The sequence below is a fragment of the Trichomycterus rosablanca genome, chromosome 15 (genome assembly GCF_030014385.1).
Source record: "Trichomycterus rosablanca isolate fTriRos1 chromosome 15, fTriRos1.hap1, whole genome shotgun sequence".
Taxonomy (NCBI): Eukaryota; Metazoa; Chordata; class Actinopteri; order Siluriformes; family Trichomycteridae; genus Trichomycterus; species Trichomycterus rosablanca.
This window is the reverse complement of record NC_086002.1, coordinates 19786330-19807797: the sequence shown is the minus strand read 5'-3', so window position 1 is coordinate 19807797 and position 21468 is coordinate 19786330. Positions and strand designations below refer to the sequence as shown.

General features: G+C 37.3%; 1 protein-coding gene and 1 non-coding gene across 2 annotated transcripts in view; both read left to right on the top strand.

Moving 5' to 3' along the window:
• Nucleotides 1-21468, top strand: part of LOC134328694 (NACHT, LRR and PYD domains-containing protein 3-like) — a 235750-nt gene that overhangs the window by 65348 nt on the left and 148934 nt on the right. The window lies entirely within an intron of this gene.
• trnam-cau (transfer RNA methionine (anticodon CAU)) lies at nt 5279-5351 on the top strand. The gene has a single exon. It is a non-coding gene; the product is annotated as a tRNA-Met (tRNA).

Genomic DNA, 21468 nt, shown 5'->3' with positions numbered 1-21468 from the left:
GATATGTCTTTGTCAGCCTCATTAGTGCAGTAGGTAGCGCGTCAGTCTCATAATCTGAAGGTCGTGAGTTAGATCCTCACACAGCGCAAGTGCTTTGTGGGACCAGTTTAGTTACTGTGCCTAATCTCAGACTGGTTTCAGGTCATTTAGTGACTTTCATCAGCACTGTAAATAGAACAGGTAGTGAACATACACTTACAGACAGAAGGGTGTGAGTTTGATTCTCTTCCAGTTCTTGATGCTTACATTTAGATTCTGCTTTTCAATGTTGTGCCTAAACTACAACTACAAAAACTGCCATATTCGGTCTTGACTTGTTGCTGTCAGCCTGTTTGCTCAGTTGGTAGTGCGTCAGTCTAATAATCCGAAGGTCGAAAGTTCGATCCTCACATTGGGCTAGACCTTTGAGGGACCAGTTTAGTTACTAAGTTAAACTACTTAGTTAGTTACTTAGTTAAACTAAGCCCAATTAGCCAACTGCTTTTGTTTAGTGACTTTCATCAGCACTGTAAATTGAACAATTAGAAAGCATTCTTACAGTCAGAAGGGTGTGTGTTTGATTCTCATCCAGTTCGTGATGCTCACATTTAGATTCTGCTTTTCAGTATTGTGCCTAAACTTCAGCCAATGAAACGGTCGGATTCTGATGTCTCCACATGTTTTGTCTACCCATGTTGAGGTCGTGAGTTCGATCCTCACACGGGGCAAGGTCCCTGTGGGACCAGTTTAGCTGCTGAGCCGAATCTAAGCCCAGTTAGTGACTTTCATCAGCACTGTAAATAGAACAGGTAGACAGCGTTCTTACAGTCAGAAGGGTGTGAGTTTGATTCTAGGGCTGCACGATATTAGAAAAAACTGACATTGTGATTTTTTTTCCTGCGATATATATTGCGATTTTAAAAAAATGCAGGAAATTTCACCACATTATTAATAATATTAATAATGCATGTATCTTACTCTAAATAAGAGGCTCATCTGTGAAAAATGGTGGTGCCTACAAGGGATACAAAAGATTATGACAAGCTACATCTTTGTACTCGGTTGAAACTGAGCATTAAACTAAGAAAGCTTCAATATCACATAAGGGAACTAACAGGATTGACAAAATGGGTCATTTAATACTTTATTTTACAATCAAAACCTCTTCAAGTAGTAAACATTATTAAAAAAAAAACTATACAAACAAAAGAGCAGCTATACACCTGTTCAAAATCCGAGATGCCTTACTAAGTTCACTACTGAGGCATCTTAATATTTCAATGTTATTTTGACTCAAGCCTTAGTGATGAAGGCAATCCCAGAATTTATTGCAGCATCTCTTCTCTCACAGAAAAATAAACATGGCTGACGGTGCGGACAGGAAGTTATTTTCAAACGTAAATAAATAATTATTGGTTTTTAACGAGTGTTTTTATTTGCAAGTTTGGGCTCGTCAGCAAATGTAACAGTTATCTGTACACGAATCGAGATGTTATAATGACATGTTAGCGCTGTTCCACCTCATTCCATTGGTTTTAATGGCAAAATGCTAAACGCGAAACCCGATGTAATCGCTAAGTAGCGCGTCCGAATAACCTGCCTTATAAGTCCATGACTTATTAAAATCCTCTCTACTGAGGCAGCTGCCTGTGTAGGCAGTAAGACAGCGAGGCAGCTCACTAGGTTTTCGAACACACTGGTAGATATTATATGGAAAATCAGAACGGTGTGAATTTTCGTTTTTGTGTCAAGCAGCAAAAAAGTTGTAGCATGACGTATTTGATTTAATTTGCATGAAGTGACATAGCACGTCCTGCGGTGTGACTATTGCGCATGCACACATCGCGATGACGATGCTGAAACGATATATCGTGCAGCCCTTTTTGATTCTCATCCAGTTCTTGATGCTTACATTTAGGTCATGAGTTCGATCCTCACACTGGGCAAGAGCTTTGATGTACCAGTTTAGTTACTGTGCCTAATCTAAGCCTTTGATGTACCAGTTTAGTTACTGTGCCTAATCTAAGCCTTTGATGTACCAGTTTAGTTACTGTGCCTAATCTAAGCCTTTGATGTACCAGTTTAGTTACTGTGCCTAATCTAAGCCTTTGATGTACCAGTTTAGTTACTGTGCCTAATCTAAGCCTTTGATGTACCAGTTTAGTTACTAGGGGTGTAACGATACACTCTGCTCACGATTCGATTCGATTCATGATACTGAGTTCACGATTCGATTTTCTCACGATTTTTTTTGAAGTGTAAACAGTGCAAAACAATGCACATTTTCTTGTACATTTTTTAAACAAAAAAAAAACTTCAGTCCCTTGCAATTAAAGGTAATTACCAAGAACTTAGTACTTTACTGTAACCTAACAGGTTTACCAAATTTAAGTTACTTACTGCCATCTTAAATTAAAAATCTAAGTAATCAAGTCTTTAAGTCTTTAAACAAATTTTCTTTGTTGCTTGAACTAATGTATTAACAAATGACATGTAAAATGAATTACTAATGTAAAAAAAAAAACATTGTATCAAATGTTTATTATTTAAATGGCTTTATTTATGTACTCAACATGGAACAGAGTGCTACAACAATAAATTATAAAATACAAAAACAAAGACCCATCTCAATTAGACCAAAAGGTCTGATTGTGTATATTACTTGTAAATTTGCATCTAGAGTGAAAGAACACATCAACAAAGCATCACTTAACAAAATATAAATGAAAATGTGCAAAAGGAAAATCAGCATCCAGGTGACGGTATTTGTAAGTATTTAGTGAAGATTGGCATTCAGAAAAACCGAGCTCATCTTTGAGGGGTTGATCCTGTTTCTCCTTTCTGTTATGATCTGCCCTCTCTCTGAGATTCTCTCTGAGGGGACAGATGTTGCTACAATACACAGTGACATGTATAAGATGTGGGTCTCAGTGGGTCTGAACTTCTCTGTTAAAGTGGTTCCTCGTGTCCAAACTTTACTGTTTCCTGTCACTCATTTTCCTCACCTTTCCAGCGTGTAATGTCTGACTACGTAAAGCACAATGTAAAACTTCATCAAGTGCTCTCTGTCTTTCTCTCTCTTTCACTCCCTCCTGTTCATGTGCATGCTGTCCGTGTGTGTGTGTGTGTATGTAACCCTTGTGTGTATGTGACTCTTAGAGCTGGATTGTTCGCGACCGACCCATCACTAATAAATTACAGAACGCACGTGCACTCGTACAATCGCGCAGATGTCCACGATGCACATCGCTACATTTTTGCATCGTGAAATCGTGAAACGATGTATCGTTATACCCCTATTAGTTACTGTGCCTAATCTAAGCCCAGTTAGCAGACTGGTTTTATGTCATTTTAGTGACTTTCATCAGCACTGTAAATAGAACAGGTAGTGAACATACACTTACAGACAGAAGGGTGTGAGTTTGATTCTCATCCAGTTTTTGATGCTTACATTTAGGTCATGAGTTTGATCCTCTCACTGGGCAAGACCTTTGAGGGACCAGTTTAGTTGCTGAGCTTAATCTAAGCCCAACACTGTAAATTGAACAATTAGAGAGCCTTCTTACAGTCAGAAGGGTGTGAGTTTGATTCTCATCCAGTTCTTGATGCTTACATTTAGGTCGTGAGTTCAAGGCAAGGCCTTTGAGGGACCAGTTGAGTTACTGTGCCTAATCTAAGCCCAGTTAGCCGACTGGTTTCATGTCATTTAGTGACTTTCATCAGCACTGTAAATAGAACAGGTAGTGAACATACACTTACAGTCAGAAGTCAGAGTTTGATTCTCATCCAGTTTTTGATGCTTAGATTTAGATTCTGCTTTTCAATATTATATTCAGTTTAATATTATATTCAGATGTCTCCACAAGTCTTTGTCAGCCTCGTTGGCGCTCAGTGCCGGCTGTGAGTCTCGCTATTCTTGGGGGACTCTTGGGGACTTGGTCCAAGAATGCCAACAACCGGCCAATCACGATCCTCATCTTTCCCCCAAGAATCGAAGGAGGCGTGACGTAGTGACGTATATTTTCTGCGCCTATCACGGATTTCGATGACGTCACGGTTTCCATGGTAAATAGCGACGCGCTATTTTTTTTATGTTTCAGGTAAATTGCCTTTATTAACATTTATAAGCTTGTTTCAGGGCTTTATTACTGCAGTTTAAGATGTTACAATTGCTTATTGTGCTGCTTGGGTTAAGTTGTCAGTATTGTCATTATTAACATGTATAAGCTATATTCTGATTTTCTTTATTTGTGAATTATACTGACATGCTCTATGGTCATTTTAAATGCTCCTCTTATTTATACTACATGTCATTTTTATTAGCTTCAAAAAGGTGCACTTTGTAGCAATTCTTCTGTTTTTGTCTAACTACTTGTTTATTCATTTAGGACTCTGTTGGACCAGATCACGTTGTGGGGTATGCGGCAGTTCAAGAGTTGGCAGTCTATTTAGTCAGCTTGAAAGACCACAGCCTTGCATTGTCACGGGAAGAGTCAGACCATGTCATCGCCCTCTGGCAGGCTCTGGGTGACTGACTATGACAAGGGTCGCACAGTGTATTCTCCACGTCATCAGGTCACGTTGAACAAGGGGCGTTTCAGAGCGACTAAGAAAATTTTAGCTTCAGGTGTGGAGTCAACAAGACGGTAAGTTTATATGCACAACTGTATATATTTATATACTGTGTGTATATTTGTGTGTGTATGTATGTATGTATGTATGTGTATATATATATATATATATATATAATTATTATTTTTTCTCTCTCTCTTTGTAGGTGTTTTCTCGGATCAAACAGCCCAGCACAGTGGCCAGACTGCAACAGGGTTGTGGAAGCCATTTTTGTGAAACTTTGCATGGATTTTCCATACCCGAAGCGTGTCGAGGGAGTAAGGCTTGGAAGATGGACCCTCATCACTCGTGCTTACAAGCACATTAGAGAGTGCATTCTTAGTAATGCGCATGTGATGCAGGAGACCACCATTCAGCTGCCTGAAGTTAATACGGCCACAGTAGGTAGCGCGTCAGTCTCATAATCTGAAGGTCGTGAGTTCGATTCTCACACGGGGCAAGGCCTTTGAGGGACCAGTTTAGTTGCAGACTGGTTTTATGTCATTTAGTGACTTTCATCAGCACTGTAAATAGAACAGGTGGTGAACATACACTTACAGTCAGAAGGGTGTGAGTTTGATTCCATTTTTTTATGATTAGATTTAGATTCTGCATTTCAATATTTAAATTTATTATCTAAACTACAACTACAAAAACTGCCAGATTCAGTCTAGATTTGTTGCTGTCAGCCTCGTTAGTGCAGTAGGTAGCGCGTCAGTCTCATAATCTGAAGGTCATGAGTTTGATCCTCACATGGGGCAAGGCCTTTGAGGGACCAGTTTAGTTAGTGTGCCTAATCCAAGCCCATTTAGCAGACTTTCATCAGCACTGTAAATAAAACAGGGAGTGAACATTCTTACGTTCAGAAGGATGTGAGATTTAAAGAATCAGTTTTTTGCCTTGTTTTGATTCGCTCATGCACGATAGAAAGCGTGCAGCACAGCGTTTTTATTTCTTTCTGGATCAATAAAGTATCTATCTATCTATGGTGGATGACAAATGACATAAGTATAAATAAATAAATGCACAAATAAATAATGCAATAAATAAATAAATAAACTAATAAATAAATTTTCGTCATGAAAAAAGACATATTTAAATAAATGGCTTGAATCTATTTCTATATTTCCATACATCAGATTTTATTGACTACTTTCTGTTTGGCCTGGAAAGAGTAACTGATGGTTTAGTTCAGCTCAGTGCTGATATGGATGTGGACATTGACCTAACTGTGTTAGACAGTCTTCAAGAAGTCGCCCGCCAACTTCACAATGTCTCAGAGACAGAGGAAGCGAACGTTGGACATCCATCCTACATTTTACCTCTGCATAGAATCACCGCGGTCACGCCATCTGCACTTTAAAAAAGCTCACTCACGCTACCTACACTTCATTTTTTACTGCGCGTCTAAACCGTATTATACAGTAATACAGCTGCGAAGATGAAATCATCTCTTTACAGCTTAATATACTGGTGCTGGTCATAAAATTAGAATATCATGAAAAAGTTGATTTATTTCAGTAATTCCATTCAAAAAGTGAAACTTGTATATTATATTCATTCATTACACACAGACTGATATATTTCAAATGTTTATTTCTTTTAATGTTGATGATTATAACTGACAACTAATGAAAACCCCAAATTCAGTATTTCAGAAAATTAGAATATTACTTAAGACCAAAACAAAAAAAGGAGTTTTAGAAATGTTGGCCAACTGAAAAGTATGAACATGAAAAGCATGAGCATGTACAGCACTCAATACTTAGTTGGGGCTCCTTTTGCCTGGATTACTGCAGCAATGCGGTGTGGCATGGAGTCGATCAGTCTGTGGCACTGCTCAGGTGTTATGAGAGCCCAGGTTGCTCTGATAGTGGCCTTCAGCTCTTCTGAATTGTTGGGTCTGGCGTATCGCATCTTCCTCTTCACAATACCCCATAGATTTTCTATGGGGTTAAGGTCAGGCAAGTTTGCTGGCCAATTAAAAACAGGGATACCATGGTCCTTAAACCAGGTACTGGTAGCCTTGGCACTGTGTGCAGGTGCCAAGTCCTGTTGGAAAATGAAATCTGCATCTCCATAAAGTTGGTCAGCAGCAGGAAGCATTAAGTGCTCTAAAACTTCCTGGTAGACGACTGCGTTGACCTTGGACCTCAGAAAACACAGTGGACCAACACCAGCAGATGACATGGCACTCCAAACCATCACTAACTGTGGAAACTTTACACTGGACCTCAAGCAACGTGGATTCTGTGCCTCTCTTCCTCCAGACTCTGGGACCTTGATTTCCAAAGGTAATGCAAAATTTACTTTCATCAGAGAACATAACTTTGGACCACTCAGCAGTCCTTTTTGTCTTTAGCCCAGGCCAGACGCTTCTGACACTGTCTCTTGTTCAAGAGTGGCTTGACACAAGGAATGCGACAGCTGAAACCCATGTCTTGCTTACGTCTGTGCGTGGTGGTGGTTCTTGAAGCACTGACTCCAGCTGCAGTCCACTCTTTGTGAATCTCCCCCACATTTTTGAATGGGTTTTGTATCACAATCCTCTCCAGGGTGCGGTTATCCCTATTGCTTGTACACTTTTTTCTACCACATCTTTTCCTTCCCTTCGCCTCTCTATTAATGTGCTTGGACACAGAGCTCTGTGAACAGCCAGCCTCTTTAGCAATGACCTTTAGTGTCTTGCCCTCCTTGTGCAAGGTGTCAATGGTCGTCTTTTGGACAACTGTCAAGTCAGCAGTCTTCCCCATGATTGTGTAGCCTACAGAACTAGACTGAGAGACCATTTAAACGTCTTTGCAGGTGTTTTGAGTTAATTAGCTGATTAGAGTGTGGCACCAGGTGTCTTCAATATTGTACCTTGTCACAATTTTCTAATTTTCTGAGATACTGAATTTGGGGTTTTCATTAGTTGTCAGTTATAATCATCAACATTAAAAGAAATAAACATTTGAAATATATCAGTCTGTGTGTAATGAATGGATATAATATACAAGTTTTACTTTTTTAATGGAATTACTGAAATAAATCAACTTTTTCATGATATTCTAATTTTATGACCAGCACCAGTACATGACTACCGAGTTCTGATGCACAAAGTGTAGCAGAAACAAAAGTGTGTTACAATCTATGTATAGAGCAATCTAAAAAGTTAGAAATTCAGACTTCTTTTATGAAAAATGTGTATTTGTTTGTATACAGACCGCTATTTTAAGATCAACACAATGAAATTAACAAATCAAATTGTTATCAAGTGCCACCCATATTGTTATGAAGAACAATTACTCTAGTACTCATGCAAGGACGGATTAAGGATAGTCTGGGCCCCTGGGCAAAGAGTTGTAAATTCAAATTTATCATGGTTTTGAGCATTTTACTTGGACATTTTTCTTTTTCTGTTATGAATGATTTGTATTGTATCAATTCATCTGCCAGGCTCATGTTCAGATCTGAAGGATATGCTGCAGCGAGTGAGTTAGCCTTTAAAGTGAGCTCACTGTTAGACATATTGTCAGGCATGAAAAGAACATCAAATAGCTCAGTTAAGTGTGTGTATGCATTCAAACGGTGGTTGAGACAGGACACAAGTTTGTCAATGACAACATTGAAAGTTTCGATCCGAAACTTGTCCTTTCCGTTAAATGCTACACCTGGCTCTGCACTATCATCAGACATAATTTTGCACTTCTTTGTACGCTGGAGGTCATGCCTGTACTCTTGGGAGACAGCAGTGGTGACATTTAAAGCTGCCCCTTCAAACACCTCAAAGTTATCTCTCTGTGCTGCCACAAAGTCTCGTAAAGACAAGAGAAGTTGTGTAGCTGTACATATGTCAATATCATGCTTCTGCAGCTGCAGGCTTGTGGCTTGGAACCTCTGTAGTATTGTGTCCCAGAAGTATGCCATGAAGGCCATCTCCAACGTGTCCAATTTGTCACAGAGTGCAGAGACTTCACTTCGAGTTACACATTTCTCCTCCATATCTTTAGACATATCATTCAATGCCTCTCTCAGTTGTGCATAATATTTCCAAAGAGCCTTAGTTGACTCAGCTCGTGTGCTCCATCGAGTACCTGACAGTGATTTCAGTGTGAGTTTGATATCAGTATCATGGAAAACCTTTCCCCACCTGTGTGTAGATGATGCACAAAATGTGTACATTGCCTGTACAAAGTCAAAAAAACATCCAGCTTCTGGGCTACTGTCAACAGCATTGACACCAACTAAATTCAGTGAATGTGCTGCACAGGGGACATAACAAATCAAAAGGTTTCTTTGTTTAAGATGAGCTTTATACTTTCCCGACATGTTACTTGCATTATCATATGACTGGCCCCTACAGTTGGATAAGTCTAGGCCCAGATTCTCCACCATAGCAACGACACACTCTGCCAAACTGTCCCCACTATGGTTTTCAATAAGTTGGTCCACATGAGCAAGGTCTGGAGTGGAGTCAACTATAACAGAGAAGTATTTTGATTCTTTGATCTCATTAACAATTGCCTGCTTTGTTCTCTGTCCCATCAAATGGATAAATTCTTCACACACTGTCGATGATAAGTAGGACACAGAACCTTTTCCCTTACCTCCAAACCTTTGGAGGTGCTCAGCTAGGAATGGGTCAAATTTGGCTAAGAGTTCTATGATGCCCAAAAAATTACCATTGTGGGCTGATCGTAATAGCTCATCATCTCCCCTGAAAGCAAGTCCCCTCTCCCCCCAAAACTGGATGACTGCAACAACTCTTTTCAAAACTTCCCGCCAGTATTGTCTTTCTGCATCAATTTGTTTGACAATATCAGAATCAATTGTTGCTGTGCCTCTGGAGCGATTATATAATGCTAGCATGCAAGCCCTATGCTCCACACTCCCCTCATGCTCACCAATCCACTCTGAATGTTTCCAGTCAGAAAATCCATGAACAAAAGTATTGTGCTTACTGGAAAACAGTTTGCAAGCAAAACAATACACACAGCCAGTTGAAGGAGAGTAAAGTAGCCACTGCCTAGTCACAGTTTGCCCGTTGGGTAGAGAGCAACTGAGTAGAGCATTTGTAAAGCTCCTACTGGTACCCCCAATGCCTCTATCCCTGACTGAGGCTGGGTACTTAGCACTTCTGTTTTGAAATGCAGCTTCTCCTCTACTAACAAGAATCGACTTGGCTTGGTCGGTAATGGTACTGGGCCATAAAGCAGGGTCGTTGACCGTTTCACACCAGGAGTTGGGGTCCTTGCCCTCCTCATTTGAAAAAAGACACTCACACGATGCAGCTGGCTGGTCTGATTGTGGGTCTGACACACCTGCAACTTTCCTTTCATGGTCTTTCTGCTGCTGGTCTGTGGTAGCCTGGAAGGGCTGGCATTCCTGCTCTGCACCTGACTGGGTCTGCAAAGGTACATAGTCACTGACAGGTGACACTAAGCCAGTGGTGATCACATCTTCATTGCTAGAACTCTGATCACTGCTAACATTAGCAATACTTGTCTCACTCATATCCAGTGGTTTCTCAAAGAAGTTTGAGATCAAAGGAACGCTTTTCAGGAAATCTGCCTGATTTGCTTCCTTAATCTTTTTTGCTTTTCTTTTTAAGGCACCACTTTTTTGTTTGGGATCCATGTTATTAATGGCAAGTGTTTCTTAAGATGCAAATATAGAAGCTTGTCTTGCAAATTCCTATTCCTATCCAATACTTACTATGTTGTTTCTATGTTGTATGTTCAGGAAAAAAATACAATCACAAAATTGTAGAACCAGATACAATATGTAATAAAAAAAGGCTGACCTATAACTATTTAGCTATAAATTGTTGTTATTGTAAATGTATTGTATGTATGTACTAATATTATAAAGCTTACACTTCTACTATTATCAATAATGTAATATGCAAATAACAATAAGCTTTTAAAAAAGCTGTGAGTTGCTAGTTAGCAACGTTACACTAGCCTTGAAAAAGGCTGTGAACCTTTCAAAGTTTAATATATTATATATAGTAATATAATATTATATCATGTAATATAATATAATATAATATAATATAATATATAAGCCTTTGAAAAGACTATGAAAAGAATGTAACAGAATATATGCAATATAGTATAGTATAATATAATATAAAAATATTTATATATATTATAAAATAATACAATGCAGTATAAAGGGCAATGAGCCTTTAAAAAGGCTGTTGGTTGCTGATCTGGTAATAGCAAGGTAAAAGTTGTAGTAAAAGCACAGAGCAAGTTCGCAAGCTGAACTGTCTGAATGTGAGGAGTTTTGATACTGGCAGGGGTTTTTATATAAGTCTTGCATATTCACTTGGAAGTTCTCGCAACACCTGATTGGCTCAGCCCCCATGGGAATTTAGGGCAATGTAACAATTTTTCACCACTGAGTGAGAGAGTGGGGGAGGGGCAGCCACTATCTACTACAAAAAATGCTGTTTTGTGTGTGTGTGTGTGTGTGTGTGTGTGTGTGTGTGTGTGTGTGTGTGTGAGAGAGAGTGGCATGGAGAGGGAGACAGGGGGAAGGTTTTGAGTATATTAAAAATGCTGTGTTAATGATATTAAATCAAGTTTAATTATTGTCGAGACCCCTTCACACTGCCTTGAAACATGTCAAGTCATGTCAAACTGTCATTGAATAGTCATTAAATAACAAGATGAATAAAATATGTTTTCCAATAAATAATCCTCAAACAAAATATCAGTGTTACACGCATACGCAGCCACAGCTACTACAACAAAACCACTTGCTGTTTCATCATCTGTCACCAAACCAAAATTGTGCTACTCAGTAAATTTAGCTTGCAGTTCTGTTGTATGAAAAGGCACTTTTCCTTTCATGCATTCCTTTAGAGCTAGAGTGACCACTGGTCTCTTTACTGTTGATTATTATAGGGGAAACATGAAACTAGTCAAATGGCTTGTTGTTTTCACATAAGTGAAATCACACCCTTGGCCAAATTCACTCAATTGAATCGGTGTCAAAGATAGCATTCATCAGACAAATTGCTTGTCTTAAATTTAAATAATTGCAAAATTGCAAAATTAATTTGTGTCTCTGCGCTTAAGAGAAATTGAACATAATAATTTTGAAACAATACAAATTCAGAAACATTAAGTAAGGGCCTGAATCACATATTTGCAACAAAACGTCTGTTATGAAATATGGTAGCTTGCCTGGCAATTTGTAGGTCCCTAGAAAGTCGAGGAGCCATGGTAAACGACTTCTATGGAAGTCAAGGGCACCATAGCAGGGGCCCTCGTGATCAAGGGCCCTCTAATGGTATGCCCTGCTCTTCTCTAGGGCCCCCTGGTAGGGGCTCTCATAACCAGGGCCCTCTAAAAAATATGCCCTTCTCTTTCCTAGGACCCGTAATAGCCAGAAGTCGAAGTCAGAGCAGTGCCACAACGCCTCATCCATTTTCATAAGGGGCCCAAAAGCATGGCTAGGGCCCCCAAAAGCATGGATAGGGGCCCCAAAATAATGGCTAGGGCCCCCAAGAGGCCCTGGGGTCAAAGTCCCTAATAGTCAGAGGATCCTTAAAATGGAGTGCCCTCGGAAATAAAAATATATTGTATCATAAATATTGATAAACATCGCAAAATGTTTTGGGCCAGGGCCCCCTGACCTCAAGGGCCCCTGGGCGCTGGCCCCACTGGCCCGGTCAGTAATCCAGCCATGCCTTTCACGTGTATTACCGAGTGGAGAAATCAAGTGAAACTTTCAAAAGTCAGAGAACTTGTTTTTTATGCAAACTTGCCCTAAATGCTGCAGTTGTGCACTTTTTTGTAAATTTTACTAAAATTGTTTATGTGTTTTTTAATGATTTTTATGCTTGAAATGTAATGTAATGTGTTAAACAACTGATGATACAAACTTTATTTATTTGCAATTATTTAAAACTATTTTTTGTTGAACTATTGTTATTAAAATATACTTGTTGTCAATTCGTATACTTTTGAAATTAATCTTTTTTTCTCATTTAAGTGTTGTTTGATTAAGGCAAGGTAGCAAATGTGCATGATTGTTCATCATCGATATTATTATCGAGGTACCCAGTAGTGCCATAATGCGCCATGAGAGCCATAATTCCCATCACTAATGCCTGGCTTGTTTTTCTTTCTAAATATCTGTGCAAATTTTAGGTTTGGCCCATATTTTGTCCAGGAGTGTGGACCAATCAAATTACACCCTAATCCACACTGTAAAAAAAATAAGCGTAAAAAAACGGTATTTTTCTGGCAGCAGGGGCGCCAGAGAATGTCTGTAAAAAAACGGGAAAAAACTGTAAAATTTAAAACAGAGATAAACTGTAAAAAACGGTAATTATATTTACCATAATTAACATCTATCACTGTAATTTTACAGGAAATTGTCCTATAATTTCATGAAATCTTCTACTTTCAACATATATTAATTGTTAGAAGAGTGTCGTACACCTCTAAAAATACAGAATAATTATCTTTATAAATGATAAAGAAAAGTTTAAGTACAGATAATTACTACTGTTATCACAAAAAATTAGCATATAAAACAAAAAAACCATGTAATTTTACTTAGCAAAAGCCCAATTTTAAATTAACTGTCAGAGGTATTGCAAAAAATATCTGTTAAATTGTCTTTTTTTATTATCTAAATACATTAATAAACTGTCAAAATAAAAGCATTTTCTTTCTCTAAAACATAAGTTAACTGTACTTTTAAATTGTTATTCATTTAAAAAAATATACAAAATACAAAAATTTTTAGTAGGTTAAGATTTGTCTGCATAATACTTACTGTGATATTTTGCAGCTGTTACATGTTATATAGAACTTTAGAACATATATAGAACTTTAAAAATGCAGTATATAAATAGCTTTTGTTAATTTCAGCTTCAAAATGGATCAAAATCCACCACAGTTCAGCTATTTTTGACCCAAATAATTTTCACACAAATGAACAGTAAGTGTAGAAACAAGGAGGTTTTAATGTTATGGCTGATCAGTGTAAGAATCAGATGTCTAACACAATACAGCATACAATAAGTGCAATCAGAATTCATTTCAATGGAAAATGTTTAACAAAGCAGCATACAGTTAAGTGAAATGTCTGCAAAACATGGGCATGAAACACTTCTAAATCTGAATTATGTACAAAAAAACAGTGCCAACATTGAAGTTTTCAGAAAGTGCAACCACAGTGGAATTCGTACGTCACAAGTGTAATACTCAGTATGGACTACATCTCACTGAACAGCTTGGTATTTAGTAATTGAGCTTTATGAGACAGTTTGTTAGCATCTAGTTCCAGAAACAGTTTTTGGAGTACATCAAAAGTGTATCTGAATGTAGGAGGGTAACTCAAGTTCTAAATCATAAGGTTATAAATATATAAGGCATAAATCAGCCCGGACTGCAAAGGCAAGGAACACACTGCCCAAGTCTTCTAGAACCACACCACCTTCTAATACCACTCCAGTATTGGCAGGGGGGTCCATGGCTTCAGCTCCCTCAACTCTAGTCACATAGATCCCCAGAAAAGTCTCCTCAATCACCAGTTCAGTTGCTGCCATATCACCATCCTACAATGGAACAGAGGGGGAAAATCACTTTCTTAAACTTAACAGTACACAAATTTCCATTTAGGACTTAACATATCTGACATCTCACTTCAACCTTTATTTTAACTCAGATGTACATTGACCCGAAAAGATGGGGTGGTTGATGTAACAACTCAGAGGAAACTTGTGCTTACCTTCACCCTCCTAGTGCTGATGGTATTGTGTGATTGGGGGAATCCTAAATTGTAGATGAAATTGGATCAAAATCAGCAAGACAAATATTTATAAAGAAATTACCAGCTTAAATAAGAAAATAGACATAAAATACATAAAACAAAAAAGTAAGTAAAAGAACCAAACAGGATAAATAGTAAGAATTTCCACATTTCTTCTTCTTCACTTAATCTAAACTTAATCACTCAGTGTTCAGTCAAAAGTAGCTCAATATTCTTCAATTTAGCATAAAATTTAGAAAAAATTACCAGTAAAAGGTCAGTCCAACTGCAAATACACATTTCCAACCATCTGTAAACAGAAGATACAAGACATCAATTATTTTGTTGTAAATAACTAAAATATTATTTCTATAGTAAATACTTTAACATTACAAATTCATTGATTATCCGATCAGAAGTCACAACAGAGACTGTACTTCCTAAGAAGACTAAGAAAATTTGGCATGTCAACCAAAATTCTCAGCAACTTCTACAGATGTACGGTGGAAAGTGTCCTTACCAGCTCCATCACAGTCTGGTACGGAAACTGCACTGCAGAGGACAGGAAGGAACTCCAGCGTGTAATAAAAACTGCACAAAGAATTTCTGGAACGTCCTACCCTGCACTACAGTACATTTATCAGACCAGGGTGGTCAGGAGAGTCCACAACATAATTAAGGACAGCACACACCCCCAAAACTACCTCTTTACTCCTCTGCCATCGGGCAAACGTTTCAGAAGCCTAAAGGCCAGAACAACAAGACTGACAAACAGTTTTTACCCACAAGCAGTCAGGCTTGTGAACAAACACGGACTATCACATACACAACTTAGCTCATGAACATTGTACATTCTCTACAATGCACTATTGCACATTTAAATGACTGCTGCTACTTGCACATAATGTTGCACAATTTACACTTTAAAATAACTGCTGCTGTATTTTTTCTGTATTTATGCTGTATAACACTGCATAATTTCTGCACCTTATGTAACTGCTGCTATGTGCCTTTTGTACTGCTTATTTTATTTCTATTTTTTTCCTCTGTATATAAAACGTTTTTTTTATAGTTTAAATTTATATATTTTTAAAACGTTTTTCTCTAGTAATATTCTGTTAGTTTAATTTTGTTTTATGTTTAATACTTATTGATGTTTGGAGGACGAACAAAGTAAGAATTTCATTGTACAGTGTAACTGCTAGTTCTTCTGTGCACATGACAATAAAACTCTTGAATCTTGAATCTTGAATACTGTTTACATGTGTGTGCTTTCGAGGATAACAGTCACAAAACTCAGGTTTGTAATGATACTAACGTTACAGAATCACTTTGTTTTAGTTTGTGCAGAACGTGAGCGCCAAACGAAAAGCATGCCGTTCCTCTCAGGCTCGAGCTGCCTGCTCACATCTTAGCTAGCTAGCTAGGTTGTGTGTCCATGTTTTTTTAATGCACTGGCACCGCAAATATTACACATCTTTTTATTTTCTACCTTCTTCTAATATACTTCCGCATGAAGTAATTTAAGCCATTTTTACCTTTCGGGAAAGAACCGTACTGCCACAAGTTGAGAATACTGGCTGTTGAACTTGACTAGCTTAGCACTAGCTAGCACCACGGCACCGCAACGTTATCACACAGCGCAACCGGACTTAATATACAGTCAGCCAACAGCAATCCATTAAAATCTGCCTCAAGACTTTAATATGATTCACAGAAACCCTGGAAGGATGTTAATAAATAAATCACTCGCGCAAATTAGCATTAGTATTTTTAAACAAATAAAGCATGCACAACAATAAAACTTGAATATTATTCAACTAAAGAGCTATATTAAACAATATAATAAGATAAACATCATGATTAGCATGCAATTAGCCATATGGAAAAATATTTTGTAAAGCTTCACATTACCTGAGATGCCATTGAAACACAATGTGCCTTCACGATGTATTGCGTAATCCCCGGTGCGTCATATTCGGTTTCACCTGATAAACTCATTGCATTAAGTAGTTCCAAGAAAATAAAGCAACTAAGTAAAGTTGAGTCCATGAATGGTTCATTTATTTGAGTTAAATAAACACAATGCAGTCATGTTTAAATCTAAAATGTAATTGATTTGTGTCACACCAGCACATATTCTTTATGCAAAACCAACAGGCACTCAAAACCCTTTTTTTGAGTGTGTAACTGGTAGGTTAGAGCATCATTTTATATCTGTGGTGCTCTGGTTGGAATGTGAACCCAACATGTTGCACAGATGGAGTGTAATACCTCTTTCTGTTTATTGGGGATGGGTAAATTATGCTTGATTTAAATATTATAAATGTGAGAATAAATCACAGTTAATAACGTTTTAAATTTGACTATGGTTTTACACAGTTTGTATAAATGCACTTATTTAACAATTCAATCTTTAAATTAATACAAATGCATAAATAAAGTAAAAGTTTAAATCTGTTTAAATTGTATTGTTGCCTGTCTCATAAGGTAGGCAATACCTTTGTTTTTCCAATTTATGTATGTAAAGTAGTGGTTAAGAAATGCAAAATTACAAAATATTTCTTTCTTTGCTCACATATTTTCTTGCAATTGTACATTTTTAAATGCATTATTAACAGTATTTTTATGTACTTGACAGTGATTTATCGGCATAACAAAAGGTTTCTTTTTGAAAATTACAGAAGATTCTGCTATTTTTGTCAATGAAGATTACTTTATTTTTACAGTTAGTTTTGTTAAAAGTGTCATCTAAAAACTGTAAAAAAACAGATTTTTTATGTATTTCATTTATACAGATTTTTTTTGGTAAATCACATGACACTTTTCAATATACAGTTTATTCTTGTAATTTTACAAAAAATTTCTGTTTTTTATAAATACAGGGAAAAACTGTAAAAATGTACTGGGAAAACCTGTAAAAAAATGTTTTTTTTTTTTTACAGTGTAGTTACACATTTCACAGCTCGTTTTAATGCTCTGTGTAACACAGTATAAATGCTACTGAAATTATATTTTTAAAACAAGTGTGACCTTTCAACGTCTAACTGTCTTGTTACTGTAACATATTTACAAACTTCACATATATCACAGTTAAATTTAAATAAAATTTGATTTACAAATACATGTTAAGCAGATGCTGCAATACATGCCAAATCAAAATGCTGAGCATCATTATTAAAACATAATCACACTCTTTACTGTCAGTTTTAACAAAATATGGTTTAAATGCTGTTGGGATCCCAGATCTCCATAAATAATTGTACATGTTTATTACTTATTAAAAGCTTGTGGGTAATTATTGCCAAATATTTATACACCTTTTATTTTATACATCATTCTCAGTTGGTTTAAGGAAGGTCAATCATTAGATTCCGCAGTTATTGAATAGCAAATGCACAATTTTCGCTGCCAGTAATCACTTTTGAGACAGTCCATAACTTGGCAACACAAACAACGAATATCAAATATCTAACGTCAAGTTCCTCCAAAATGTGAATCTACTCCTCAGCAATAATATTACCTTTACAGATGAACAAGTTACTTGTGCCACTGACAAAGAAAAACACATCTAGTATAAATCTGGCTTCAATGTGTTGTTACTTTACAGGAGGAAACATGAAATATAAATCCAGCTTTGAGAAGTATTTATGTACATGAAATATCTCCAAAAACAAAGTGGTTTAATAATAAATGATCCGTGAAATAGTTTTTGGATGTAAAGTCTTAATGTTTTTTGTCTGACTGTCTGTTTTGTCTGTATTTACATAAATGAGCGGTATAAAAAGTGCTGAGAAAGTTTACACATGCGCAGGAGGCGGAGTGAGCAGTCCGCGTTTACAGGCTCAGTCAAACAGCGCATGCGCAGCAGGTGGAGTCGCTGAGGCACCTCAAGCACACTGGCTTATTATAACGTCATCTGTTGATTCGCCTGCTCTGTGTGAATAAGAAACTAAGCAGCAGCTTTTCTTCTGTTTCTACATTAAGATCATCACGCTTAACAGAGAAACACCTTTAACTTACACTGCACAACACCATGTCTTCTTTACTTACTTTTAATCAGATAAGATACAAATACATGTTATTTATTAATTATTTATGTTACATTATTACAATTTCTTAGTTTTTAAAATAACATTAAAATATGATTTGTTTATTACATTTTAAAAGTAAAAAGAACCATTTGCATCATAATGTAAAATAATAACTTATTTAATTTTTCTATTAAAACTAATACAGAATGAAGCTGCATTTAGGTGCATTTATTCTAAATCCTGGTGTGTGTGTGTGTTTATCGTCAAAAGCAGAAGAATAAAGTGCAACAGATAAAAGATGATAAGGAGACTGTCAGCAAAAAAAAAAGTTAAAAAGTTAAATCACCTGTATGGATAATGAACATCAAATCAAAGTAGAAGTGAAGTGATTGAAACTGTAGTGTCCACTGTAAGGGTTGATATGCATTTAAATAGCTGCCATTGTAGTGTGTGCTTTTGAAGATCTTACTCCAGTTTCTCCAGTTCACGATGTGGATTCTCCAGTCCAGCAGAGAGCAGCTTTACTCCTGAATCCTCTAGTTTATTGTTACCCAGGTACAGATGTTTCAGACAGGAGGAGTTTAAACTGAGAACGGAGGACAGCACTTCCCAACTTTCCTCTGTTAAATTACAACCAGCCAACTTGGAGAAAAATAATCTGATCAATTAGAGAAATGGGATCTGATTATTTAAGCCTCACCTGTTTTATGTGTAAATATGACTGGAATTTGTCTTTTGCTTCATAAATTATTTGATAGTAAATCCACATCTCTGTTTCTGGTAAAACTGTTCTTGGGTCTTTTTTTTTAAGTTAGTAAATTATAATAATTTCAGACAAATTTTGAGATCAGACTGTAGCACTTTAGTATTGCACCTTCTCAGTTTTATACATTTAATCATTAGTGTTTAAATGATGATCTTTTAAATCAAATGTCTATAGATGACTCACTCAGCTTTTCTAGAAGCTTTCACCACTGGCAGCATCTTCAGAAGACATTCATCTGATGGATAATATTTCCTTAAATCAAACTTATCCAGCTCCTGATCTGAGTTCAGCAACACAAACACCAGAGCCGACCACTGAGCAGGAAACAAACTGTGTCCATCATGATGAGCATAACTTCTTCTGTTTAGGTATTGTTGGACTTCCTGCACTAGAGAATCATCGTTCAGTTCATTCAGACAGTGGAACAGATTGATGGATTTCTCTGGAGAGAGATTCTCACTGATCTTATCCTTGATGTACCTGACTGTTTCCTCTTTGTTATAAGAGCTACTTCCTGTTTGTGGCAGTATGCCTCGTAAAAGAGTCTGATTGGACTCCAGTGAAAGACCCAGGAGGAACCGGAGAAAAAGATCCAGGTGTCCATTCTTACTCTGTAAGGCCTTGTCCACTGCACTCTTCAGAAAGTCAGACATGTTTGTATGGTTTTTAAATATGTTAAAGAATTCAGTGTGTTTCTTCACCAGCACATTTCTTTTTTTGTTGATGAAGGTGAGAAATACATATAAAGCAGCCAGAAACTCCTGAATACTCAGGTGCACAAAGCTGAAGACCTGACCCAGGTGCAGTCCAGCCTCTTTTCTGAAGATTTGGGTGCACACTTCTGAGTTCACTAATGTGTTTTTGACATCAATGCCACACTCTCTCAGGTCTTCCTCATAAAAGATCAGGTTTCCCTTCTCCAGATGTTGGAAGGCCAGTTTTCCCAGTGCCAGTATCCTCTTTCTTGTCTGGTGTGGATCAGGGTCAGAATTCCCATGGTACTTTTGTTCCTTGTGTTTTATCTGAAAGATCAGAAAGTAAGTGAACATTTGAGTCAGAGTTTTGGGGATCTCTGTCCCCTCGGCTTCATCCAGAATTCTCTCTAGAACAGAGGCTGAGATCCAGCAGAAAACTGGAATGTGACACATGATGTAGAGGCTTCTTGATGACTTCATGTGAGTGATGATTTTACTAGCCAGGTTCTCATCACTGATCCTCTTCCTGAAGTACTCCTCTTTCTGAGGGTCACTGAACCCTCGTACCTCTGTTACCTGGGCTACACACTCAGGAGGGATCTGATTGGCTGCTCCTGGTCGAGAGGTTATCCAGAGGTGAGCAGAGGGAAGCAAAACAGTATATAATTAAAAAAAATAATAATATTAAATATAGGATTTTCTATTTTTTTAATCATAATGGATTTGTAGAGATGAAGTGACCAATATCATAGTTAAAATTCTCATCTACTATCAAGTACCTGGTTCTCATAAAACGTTATACTGTAATTTAATGGCCAATCTAAAGCCTAGATGATTCTAGAACGAATTTGAATATGGATTTTTTATCTAATGTTAAAGAAGTTAATAAAGTTAAAGTATTTAGATGTCTTACCACTCTGCAGGGTGTTAGCAATCTCTGTCTGGTTCATGATCTTCAGAACATCCAATGTGATCTGTAGCGCCCCATCTCTGAAACTACTCAGATCATCCACTTTATTCATTTCCTGCACAGAGCATGATGGGTAAACTTCATTCAGGAGCTTTTTGAACTTGTTTAGCTCATTCTTTGTTAAATTATTAAATTAATAAATAGTAAATGTTAAAGTTTTAACATTTAAAACTTCTGTGGAGGGTCCAGAATCCAAAATCAACATAATTATTATTACACACACATACATACAAACCTTAAATATGGATTCCAGCTGATCTCTATAAGTAACATTTAATTTCTCCTTTTGTTGTCTGTAAATAAAAACACACATAAGCAATTGTGCAGCTTTTCAGTCTTTATTATACAAAACCAATAAATATACAGAACAGTACTGTACTGAACACTAGCATGTTCCATCATCCAGTTATTGAAACATTTCCTAGCTGATAAGATGCGCTTATGCAGTTTCGGTTTCCCTTTTTTTGTGCTCTACAGATCGGCTCCTTCCCAATGTCAGCGACGTGCAGCTGGTGACATGGCCATCTGATTCCCCGGACTGCGCTTAGGTGAGTTTGGTTTCTCTTTTCGTGCGCTCAGCAGATCGGCTTCCTCCCAGTCTAACAATCCGCGGCGGTGATGTGGCTATCTGATGATCCAAACTGCGCCTACGTG